The sequence below is a fragment of the Salvia splendens genome, chromosome 9 (genome assembly GCF_004379255.2).
Source record: "Salvia splendens isolate huo1 chromosome 9, SspV2, whole genome shotgun sequence".
Lineage (NCBI taxonomy): Eukaryota > Viridiplantae > Streptophyta > Magnoliopsida > Lamiales > Lamiaceae > Salvia > Salvia splendens.
This window is the reverse complement of record NC_056040.1, coordinates 9,280,801-9,291,580: the sequence shown is the minus strand read 5'-3', so window position 1 is coordinate 9,291,580 and position 10,780 is coordinate 9,280,801.

The window sequence follows — 10,780 nt, the reverse complement described above, 5'->3', positions numbered from 1 at the left end:
CACCCACCGCGCTCGTCACCGCTCAACCTGCACATAGAGAAAACATATGCAGGGCTGAGTACTTAGTGTACTCAGTGGACACGTGCCGAAAATATATTTATAAAAACAGATTTTGTCAAGCCACTCTTTGAGTGAACTCGGGATTTTAGGAAAAGTCCGAGAACACTAAACATTTTTCTTTTCCTCGATCTATTTTCCTAGAACATATGCCGTATCTGACAAACCCGATTTCACTATCTCTTGTTCATTCATCAGTCCATTCATCATTCATCATTCCTTTCATCATTCATCATATCTTAACATTCAAGTGCCGGGGAAGTGGTTACCTCCCACGGTCTCCCATCAATCCATTCCATTCATCGTTGCAGTCAGATAGGCATAGTTCCAAAACAAAATATGGCTTGACATAATCTTTTCAACTTTATTTTCCTCAAAACGTTTTTGAAACATAAATCATTTTTTCTCCGTCAAGATCGAGCATCATCTCATATCACATCAACAAGTCGAGCAAATCACAAATCACTCGATAAATCAACACATATATCACAACATAACATGCGCAACAACACTTTCACTTTGATCACATATAACATGATGCTCAAACCGATATATGAAAGTTCTTGGAAACACTTTAGTTCGAAAGCCCACGTAAAAACTTCTCGTAAAAACTGTACGGTAACTAGAAAGCCCACGTAAAAACTTCTCGTAAAACTGTACGGTAACTAGAAAGCCCACGTAAAAACTTCACGTAAAACTATACGGTAACTAGAAAGCCCACCTCGTTCGTTTAAAGCCTTCACGCCGTGCTCCTCTCTTTCTCCTCTTCTCTTTCTCGGCTACGCTCACGCCGCCACCACGCTACCGCCACCGCTGCTGTATGCGCGGCGGCTCGCCGTCGCGGTCCGCCCCAGCCACCGTCGACGAAGATCTCCCCCAGCCGCCGACGCCGTTCCCGACAGGTAGGTGGTCGGAAATTCGTTCCTCCATCCCCTCTCTCTTCTCTCTCTCGGATTTCTCTCGATTGTGAAGTAAAGAAATGAAAATGAGGGAGATTGTATATATAGAAAATTTTTTCATAAAAGACAAAATTTCACGTCTTTTCATTTTGATGCGACGAGTAATTAATGCGGCCGTCGTTGGAAAACGTGCCTGATGCGACGTGGTTCTTATCCAACTTTTCGTCTTGATGTGACGCAGTTCTTATCCAACTTTTCGTCTTGATTTGTTGTCGAAAGTGTATTTGATATGTGGTCTATTCTTTCGTGTAGGTATCATTTTGGGCTCGTAACAATTGGGTTTCAAATTGGGCTACGAAAGAATAATTGTTTGGCCTCAAAAGTGAAATACTTCTCTCGACAAAAGAAACAAGGTCGAAAAAATTTTCAAGTGCACAAACGATGGTCCTTTTAAGAACACAATAAAAAGGTAGAAAAAGTCGGGGTGTTACAATCTACCCATCTTAACAAAAATTTCGTCCCGAAATTTACTTACGTCCTTCGAATGATTCGCACTTAGCTTGCTTCAAAGTTTCACGCAATTCCAAGAAAAGGTTCATGGTCCATCGGCCTCCATTCGCACTCTCGATCTCCTTGCCTCGTCGTGACTTGACATTAGGCGTTCACCCCAAACTTTCAGATTCTCGTTCGTTTTCATCGCTCGGAAAAGCGATAAATTATCTCAACTTAAAACTACGGTTCTCGCGTATTCAATCTAGCCTACAACATAAGCACTCTAGAATCACAACACATTTCACATCTACTTTAAAAACAAATATTTTCTTCAAAACTCACACTTTTCTCAAAACTTTTCACATAAAAAAATATATATTACCTCTTTCTTGGTTGAGCGTGGCGAAGCGGGATGTTGAGCCTTCCAAATTTAACCTTATTTTAGTCTAGCGAATTGAATCTAGACTAAGAATGAAAAAGACTCTCGGGTCCAGAGCGGAAAGAAAAATTGCTCTGATACCATTCTGTCACGACCGCCCACCCCAGGGGTGTTACAAACGAGGCGATCGTGACCAAGGGACAAACATTAACAATAGCATTTAAGGATAACAGTTCATAAGAAAGGCTCAATTAGCTTAAAAGAATAATATATATTAGAGTGTATGATACACATAGTGCAAACTCGACTTTAGCTCCAAACAAATGGGAAAAGCTCGAATAAAATCAGAGTGTCTTTTCAACAATCAGCAACTCGAGATAAAATTATCTCAACAACACTTGGCGGAAGCATTCGAGAGTAGAATACTATTATGTATGAAGACATAATATATTCAGAAAGTTTTATTTACAATCTTCTTCACTTTCATGCTCAACACCCACCGCGCTCGTCACCGCTCAACCTGCACATAGAGAAAACATATGCAGGGCTGAGTACTTAGTGTACTCAGTGGACACGTGCCGAAAATATATTTATAAAAACAGATTTTGTCAAGCCACTCTTTGAGTGAACTCGGGATTTTAGGAAAAGTCCGAGAACACTAAACATTTTTCTTTTCCTCGATCTATTTTCCTAGAACATATGCCGTATCTGACAAACCCGATTTCACTATCTCTTGTTCATTCATCAGTCCATTCATCATTCATCATTCCTTTCATCATTCATCATATCTTAACATTCAAGTGCCGGGGAAGTGGTTACCTCCCACGGTCTCCCATCAATCCATTCCATTCATCGTTGCAGTCAGATAGGCATAGTTCCAAAACAAAATATGGCTTGACATAATCTTTTCAACTTTATTTTCCTCAAAACGTTTTTGAAACATAAATCATTTTTTCTCCGTCAAGATCGAGCATCATCTCATATCACATCAACAAGTCGAGCAAATCACAAATCACTCGATAAATCAACACATATATCACAACATAACATGCGCAACAACACTTTCACTTTGATCACATATAACATGATGCTCAAAACCGATATATGAAAGTTCTTGGAAACACTTTAGTTCGAAAGCCCACGTAAAAACTTCTCGTAAAAACTGTACGGTAACTAGAAAGCCCACGTAAAAACTTCTCGTAAAACTGTACGGTAACTAGAAAGCCCACGTAAAAACTTCTCGTAAAACTGTACGGTAACTAGAAAGCCCACCTCGTTCGTTTAAAGCCTTCACGCCGTGCTCCTCTCTTTCTCCTCTTCTCTTTCTCGGCTACGCTCACGCCGCCACCACGCTACCGCCACCGCTGCTGTATGCGCGGCGGCTCGCCGTCGCGGTCCGCCCCAGCCACCGTCGACGAAGATCTCCCCCAGCCGCCGACGCCGTTCCCGACAGGTAGGTGGTCGGAAATTCGTTCCTCCATCCCCTCTCTCTTCTCTCTCTCGGATTTCTCTCGATTGTGAAGTAAAGAAATGAAAATGAGGGAGGTTGTATATATAGAAAATTTTTTCATAAAAGACAAAATTTCACGTCTTTTCATTTTGATGCGACGAGTAATTAATGCGGCCGTTGTTGGAAAACGTGCCTGATGCGACGTGGTTCTTATCCAACTTTTCGTCTTGATGTGATGCGGTTCTTATCCAACTTTTCGTCTTGATTTGTTGTCGAAAGTGTATTTGATATGTGGTCTATTCTTTCGTGTAGGTATCATTTTGGGCTCGTAACAATTGGGTTTCAAATTGGGCTACGAAAGAATAATTGTTTGGCCCCAAAAGTGAAATACTTCTCTCGACAAAAGAAACAAGGTTAAAAAAATTTTCAAGTGCACAAACGATGGTCCTTTTAAGAACACAATAAAAAGGTAGAAAAAGTCGGGGTGTTACAATCTACCCATCTTAACAAAAATTTCGTCCCGAAATTTACTTACGTCCTTCGAATGATTCGCACTTAGCTTGCTTCAAAGTTTCACGCAATTCCAAGAAAAGGTTCATGGTCCATCGGCCTCCATTCGCACTCTCGATCTCCTTGCCTCGTCGTGACTTGACATTAGGGGTTCACCCCAAACTTTCAGATTCTCGTTCGTTTTCATCGCTCGGAAAAGCGATAAATTATCTCAACTTAAAACTACGGTTCTCGCGTATTCAATCTAGCCTACAACATAAGCACTCTATAATCACAACACATTTCACATCTACTTTAAAAACAAATATTTTCTTCAAAACTCACACTTTTCTCAAAACTTTTCACATAAAAAAAATATATATTACCTCTTTCTTGGTTGAGCGTGGCGAAGCGGGATGTTGAGCCTTCCAAATTTAACCTTATTTTAGTCTAGCGAATTGAATCTAGACTAAGAATGAAAAAGACTCTCGGGTCCAGAGCGGAAAGAAAAATTGCTCTGATACCATTCTGTCACGACCGCCCATCCCAGGGGTGTTACAAACGAGGCGATCGTGACCAAGGGACAAACATTAACAATAGCATTTAAGGATAACAGTTCATAAGAAAGGCTCAATTAGCTTAAAAGAATAATATATATTAGAGTGTATGATACACATAGTGCAAACTCGACTTTAGCTCCAAACAAATGGGAAAAGCTCGAATAAAATCAGAGTGTCTTTTCAACAATCAGCAACTCGAGATAAAATTATCTCAACAACACTTGGCGGAAGCATTCGAGAGTAGAATACTATTATGTATGAAGACATAATATATTCAGAAAGTTTTATTTACAATCTTCTTCACTTTCATGCTCAACACCCACCGCGCTCGTCACCGCTCAACCTGCACATAGAGAAAACATATGCAGGGCTGAGTACTTAGTGTACTCAGTGGACACGTGCCGAAAATATATTTATAAAAACAGATTTTGTCAAGCCACTCTTTGAGTGAACTCGGGATTTTAGGAAAAGTCCGAGAACACTAAACATTTTTCTTTTCATCGATCTATTTTCCTAGAACATATGCCGTATCTGACAAACCCGATTTCACTATCTCTTGTTCATTCATCAGTCCATTCATCATTCATCATTCCTTTCATCATTCATCATATCTTAACATTCAAGTGCCGGGGAAGTGGTTACCTCCCACGGTCTCCCATCAATCCATTCCATTCATCGTTGCAGTCAGATAGGCATAGTTCCAAAACAAAATATGGCTTGACATAATCTTTTCAACTTTATTTTCCTCAAAACGTTTTTGAAACATAAATCATTTTTTCTCCGTCAAGATCGAGCATCATCTCATATCACATCAACAAGTCGAGCAAATCACAAATCACTCGATAAATCAACACATATATCACAACATAACATGCGCAACAACACTTTCACTTTGATCACATATAACATGATGCTCAAACCGATATATGAAAGTTCTTGGAAACACTTTAGTTCGAAAGCCCACGTAAAAACTTCTCGTAAAAACTGTACGGTAACTAGAAAGCCCACGTAAAAACTTCTCGTAAAACTGTACGGTAACTAGAAAGCCCACGTAAAAACTTCTCGTAAAACTGTACGGTAACTAGAAAGCCCACCTCGTTCGTTTAAAGCCTTCACGCCGTGCTCCTCTCTTTCTCCTCTTCTCTTTCTCGGCTACGCTCACGCCGCCACCACGCTACCGCCACCGCTGCTGTATGCGCGGCGGCTCGCCGTCGCGGTCCGCCCCAGCCACCGTCGACGAAGATCTCCCCCAGCCGCCGACGCCGTTCCCGACAGGTAGGTGGTCGGAAATTCGTTCCTCCATCCCCTCTCTCTTCTCTCTCTCGGATTTCTCTCGATTGTGAAGTAAAGAAATGAAAATGAGGGAGGTTGTATATATAGAAAATTTTTTCATAAAAGACAAAATTTCACGTCTTTTCATTTTGATGCGACGAGTAATTAATGCGGCCGTCGTTGGAAAACGTGCCTGATGCGACGTGGTTCTTATCCAACTTTTCGTCTTGATGTGACGCGGTTCTTATCCAACTTTTCGTCTTGATTTGTTGTCGAAAGTGTATTTGATATGTGGTCTATTCTTTCGTGTAGGTATCATTTTGGGCTCGTAACAATTGGGTTTCAAATTGGGCTACGAAAGAATAATTGTTTGGCCCCAAAAGTGAAATACTTCTCTCGACAAAAAAAAACAAGGTCGAAAAAATTTTCAAGTGCACAAACGACGGTCCTTTTAAGAACACAATAAAAAGGTAGAAAAAGTCGGGGTGTTACAATTTTGGTATTTTGGAGTCAATTAGGAGAGCTCGGGTAATTTCTAGGATGTAACGGTTTTTCCTTTCAGCCACCCGATTTTGCTCCGGATTGTAAGCGCACGAGGTTTGATGGACTAGTCCCTTTACCCTAAAGAATTCTTGCATCTTATTGTTGACAAATTCTCCCCCATTGTCTGACCTAAGTGTCTGGATAGTACACTTATACTGGGTTTGAATAAGGTTATAAAAATCAACAAACTTATCAAACACATCATTTTTATGTTTCACAAAATAGATCCAGGTCATGCGGGAATAGTCATCAATAAAAAGCACAAAATAGCGAAAACCTTGCCCCTCAGTGATAGGTGCAGGACCCCACACATCAGAATTAACTAAAGCAAAAGAAGGTTTTATTCTCGTATTGTTTAATTTGAACGAATGTCTATAGTTTTTGGCCAACACACAAGTTTCACAATGAAAAGAGTTCAATGATCTAGCTAGTTTAGGAAAAAGAAGACGAAAATATCCCAAAGATGGGTGCCCTAACCGACGATGCCAAAGCCAAGCCTGACTGTCTGTCGGTCCGGAAGTCAGCATCACTACAACACTCTGTTGGGCTATCTCGTCCACATAGTACAGACCGCTTCGCTCAGTGCCACACCCAACTATCATCCCCGTCTTGATATCATGTAACATGCAAAATCGAGGTTGCATTAGTAATTTGCAGTTCAGCTCTCTAGTCACGTGACTAATAGATAATAGCTTATGGGATAAAGACGGGACAAAAATACAATTAGAGAGGCATAGAGTCGGCGAAATTTTTATTGTGCCTGCCCCCATAACTTTTGCTAGGTCCCCACTGGCAATTTGGACATAGGATTTTTTGGAATCTGCAATGGAGACAAAGTCTAAGGCTTCAAATGAGATCGTATCAGTAGCCCCACAGTCAAAAATCCAGTGGGTATCTTTTGGGCCAGATATGGATGTGAAGGAACATGCCAGTGCTTCGAAGGAGTTTTTACAAGGTACGATATCTATTATTTTGGAGGATTGTGGTGCAATGTGCAAGGTTTTTGCAATTGGGGGGTCATTTTTAAGAGGTGTGGACTTTTGGGGTGAGTTTAGTAGTTTTCTTTTTCAGTGGGGGTATAACTGCAGATTCAGACAAATTCGAGGTTGAGATTGAAGAGTTTTTTTCGGTCGGGGGTTAAACTGGGATTTCGGGGAATTATGGGGTGAAAATTGGAAATAGGTTTCTGGGAGGGGTTGGTTTCGGGTTTTTTGTTTTGTGGGGGTGTTTTTTAGGATTTCTGAAAGTGGGGCATATTTAGGGTCGGATTGAGAAACCCTAGCCGCCTCGCCCCCTTTGCATGTGGGAACCCTAGCCACTCCTCCGGCTTCTTTCTCGCCGATACCGTCGGTGAAGTCGTCGGCTAACTCTCATATCTTCGATTGATTACCTTTTGACCACGTTCTTACTATGGATGCAGATGCAATTGAGGGCTTCTCCTCGGTTCTGATTTTGCCATTGTTGCCGGTGACGCTACTGCCGCCGCTGCCACCCGTCGGTTTCTTGGCGTAGGAGGCGCGGTCATGCGCAATAGCTGCTGAGGCTCCCCCTCATCTGCCTCCGCCGGTCCGGCCTGCATTCCGGGCATGCCTTACCTTCTTCATCTCTTCCCACCATTCCGAGAACCCATGGATGTGAAAACAGGTTTCTTTGGTGTGTTTCTTTCCCCCGCAATGACTGCATAATAGCTTGCTCTTATCATCTTCCTTCTGATAGTTAGGGTTTCTCGACTGGTATTGGTGGTGTTGTGATAATTGGGACGCGGGTGCTCGATTTCGATCGATAACCGCGAGTCCTGCTCCAATTCCAGATGATTCTTTGGCTTCTGGGTTGAGCAAATTCTCGTTTACTGATTCTCTTCTGACTAATCCATATGCCTTTCTTGCTGTTGGAATTGGATCCATGTTTAGAATTTCTCTCTTGATCTTGTTGTATTTGAGGTCGTCTAGTGCCCACACGAACTGGTACAATCGGTGCCGTTGCGTGTTCTGGTTGTACTTTTCGATGCTCGACGGAGTGTCCATTAGATTGGGATTAGGGTGTGCATTCGGGTTTCGGTTCAGTTTTTTACCAAAACCGAACCAAAACCGAAAAACCGAATTTAGTTCAAAATTCAAACCGAACCGAATCCGAAAAACTGAAAAACCGAAACTGAAAAACCGAAAACCGAACTTCAAAAACTGAAAAACCCGAACAAAACCGAAAAACCCGAAAAAAAACCGAAAAACCTGAAAAAAATATAATATAAATATATATTTATATATGTGTATTTTATTTTATTTTATATATACTAATAGAATATTTATATATAATATAAAATTAATAATACATATAATATATATTATATAGTAGAATATATTAAAAGAATATATATTATATATAATATAATATATTAAATTAATAGAATATATATAATTCGGTTTTTCAGTTTTTTTCTTCGCCCAAACCGAACCGAAAAACCGAATTTTTTTTTATTTTTAAAACCGAATCGAACCGAAAAACTGAAAAAACTGAACCGAATTTCAAAATTTCGGTTTGGTTCGGTTCGGATATTCGATTTCCGATTTTTTTGCTCACCCCTAATTGGGATCCCTGGTATCAATTGATATCCAGAGATCTTGAAGCCTCTGCCATAGACTCTCTAGTGATAATTCTCCTTGTTTGATGGTATATGCTTGTCTATGCAGGTCCGAAATCTGAAATTGATCAGCGCCGCTTCCGTACGTCGTGGCTAGACTGTCCCACAAGTCATATGCCGTTTCGTATTGGGATACCTCATTGATGAGGCTGGCGTCGATATTATTTATGATCCAATTGAAGCAGTAATCATCCCGCTGTTGCCATCGATCATAGTTGGGGTCCGTCGGAGGGGGGATCTGTAACTCCATTTATGTGAGATGCCAGACCCTTCCCTCGGATCCCTCGGCTCATCAGTTTAGCCCACAACGGTTAGTTATCTCCGTTGAGCTTCTCTGCTAAGCGCACCTCGCCTAGTGATTCAACGGATGAAGGCGGTGGGTTTTGGTGTTTCTAAGACATGCTTAGTCTCATGAACTCAGCGAATTGTTCGGCTGAGAGGGTTATGTCTGAATTGTTTTTTGGTGGAGTATCAGATCCTGAATCTGACATTTTTGGTTGGTTTTTGCAGGTTTTAAAGGGTCGGGAAAGGTACTCGAGACTATGATGATAATTTTCTGAGTCTCAAGCCCTATAAAACCTGCTCTGATACCATCTTATAGATGGTAATTAAGAGTTAGGCGATTATAACTTATAGAGAAAGCTTTTGTGGAAAAGATGATTCTATTATTTCAATGTGTATGTATGGTCTCGGTTCTTCCTCCTTATGTAGGACAGAATACAATGTATTTTAGGTAGGAGATCAACCTATTCTAGGACAATGTATTACATATTAATTCCATATCAATTACACATCTTCTTCCTCTAATTATGTTCTTCAATTTTGGTATGTTTGACAAATAGCAATATGTTCATGTTTTGTTTTTCTGGTAGCTTATTTAAAATATAATATGCCAAGCATGTTATGTAATCAATATCTGCTACAATTAATTTTATTCAAGAATTGCATGTATAAATTACTAATTTGGTGATGATGAAGCAACTGGTCCACTAACAAATTGAGCGCTCCATGGGATTATACTAGATTGAGATTTTTTAGCTTAATTGAGAATTGAGATGCATTTTCAGTCACTCATCCATAACATTTTCGAAATGTCATCTGCAAGTAAATTATGTCAACTTGGGGGTATTATCAAATGTCAATAGCCTGCACATCAAATGTGAACAACTTATAGTTGATATTATATGTGTATAGTTGACATGAATTATATATATAGTTGACATTATATGTGTAGTTGACATGAATTGTATATGTAGTTGACAAAAAAAATTAATTTTTTAAAAAAATTAAAATTAAAAAAAAGTATTGAATAAAATGTACCATGAAATTACCATCCTGCCCTTTCATAATTAATTAATCTAAAAATATTTTCCACGTGGCAAATTCTGGACCACTCATTTAATAAAAATGAGTGGCTGATAATATCTTAATTCTCAATTAGGCTAAAAATCTCAATTGATCACAACCCGCGCTCCATGTATACATATAAATCAAAAAAACCTCTCAATTCAAAAAACATTTGATTCTTTATCGAGGAATAAAAAGTATTTCAAATTAGATCTCTTAGAGAAAAAGTTGATTAAATGATTAAAGTTTCATGAGAAATTAATTTACTGCCCTATATTAGTTAATCATCTTTACATTACCCATGAAAAATTCTGGTACGTGGTTAAAAACTTGATATAATTAGCTGATTAATTAGTGACTGCTGAGTGCTGATTGCCGATAGGATAGCGATTTATGAATGCAAGCGCTTATATTTATTAATATTTCATTCAATTAAAAACACTTTTCAAAATGAAATTAATAATTAATCATTCTTAATAAACGAAATAAAAGAAATAAAAGAAAAATATTGAGAAAAAGGAGTATAAAACTCGATTAGATTCTTCATAAGGTAATTATACATATAAAGAGAGTATAGCTAATCATAAAATGTTTTTATTTTATCCAATTTCTAGTTTTAGTCTAGTTTATCGTTCGAATCTCTATATTTCAAGG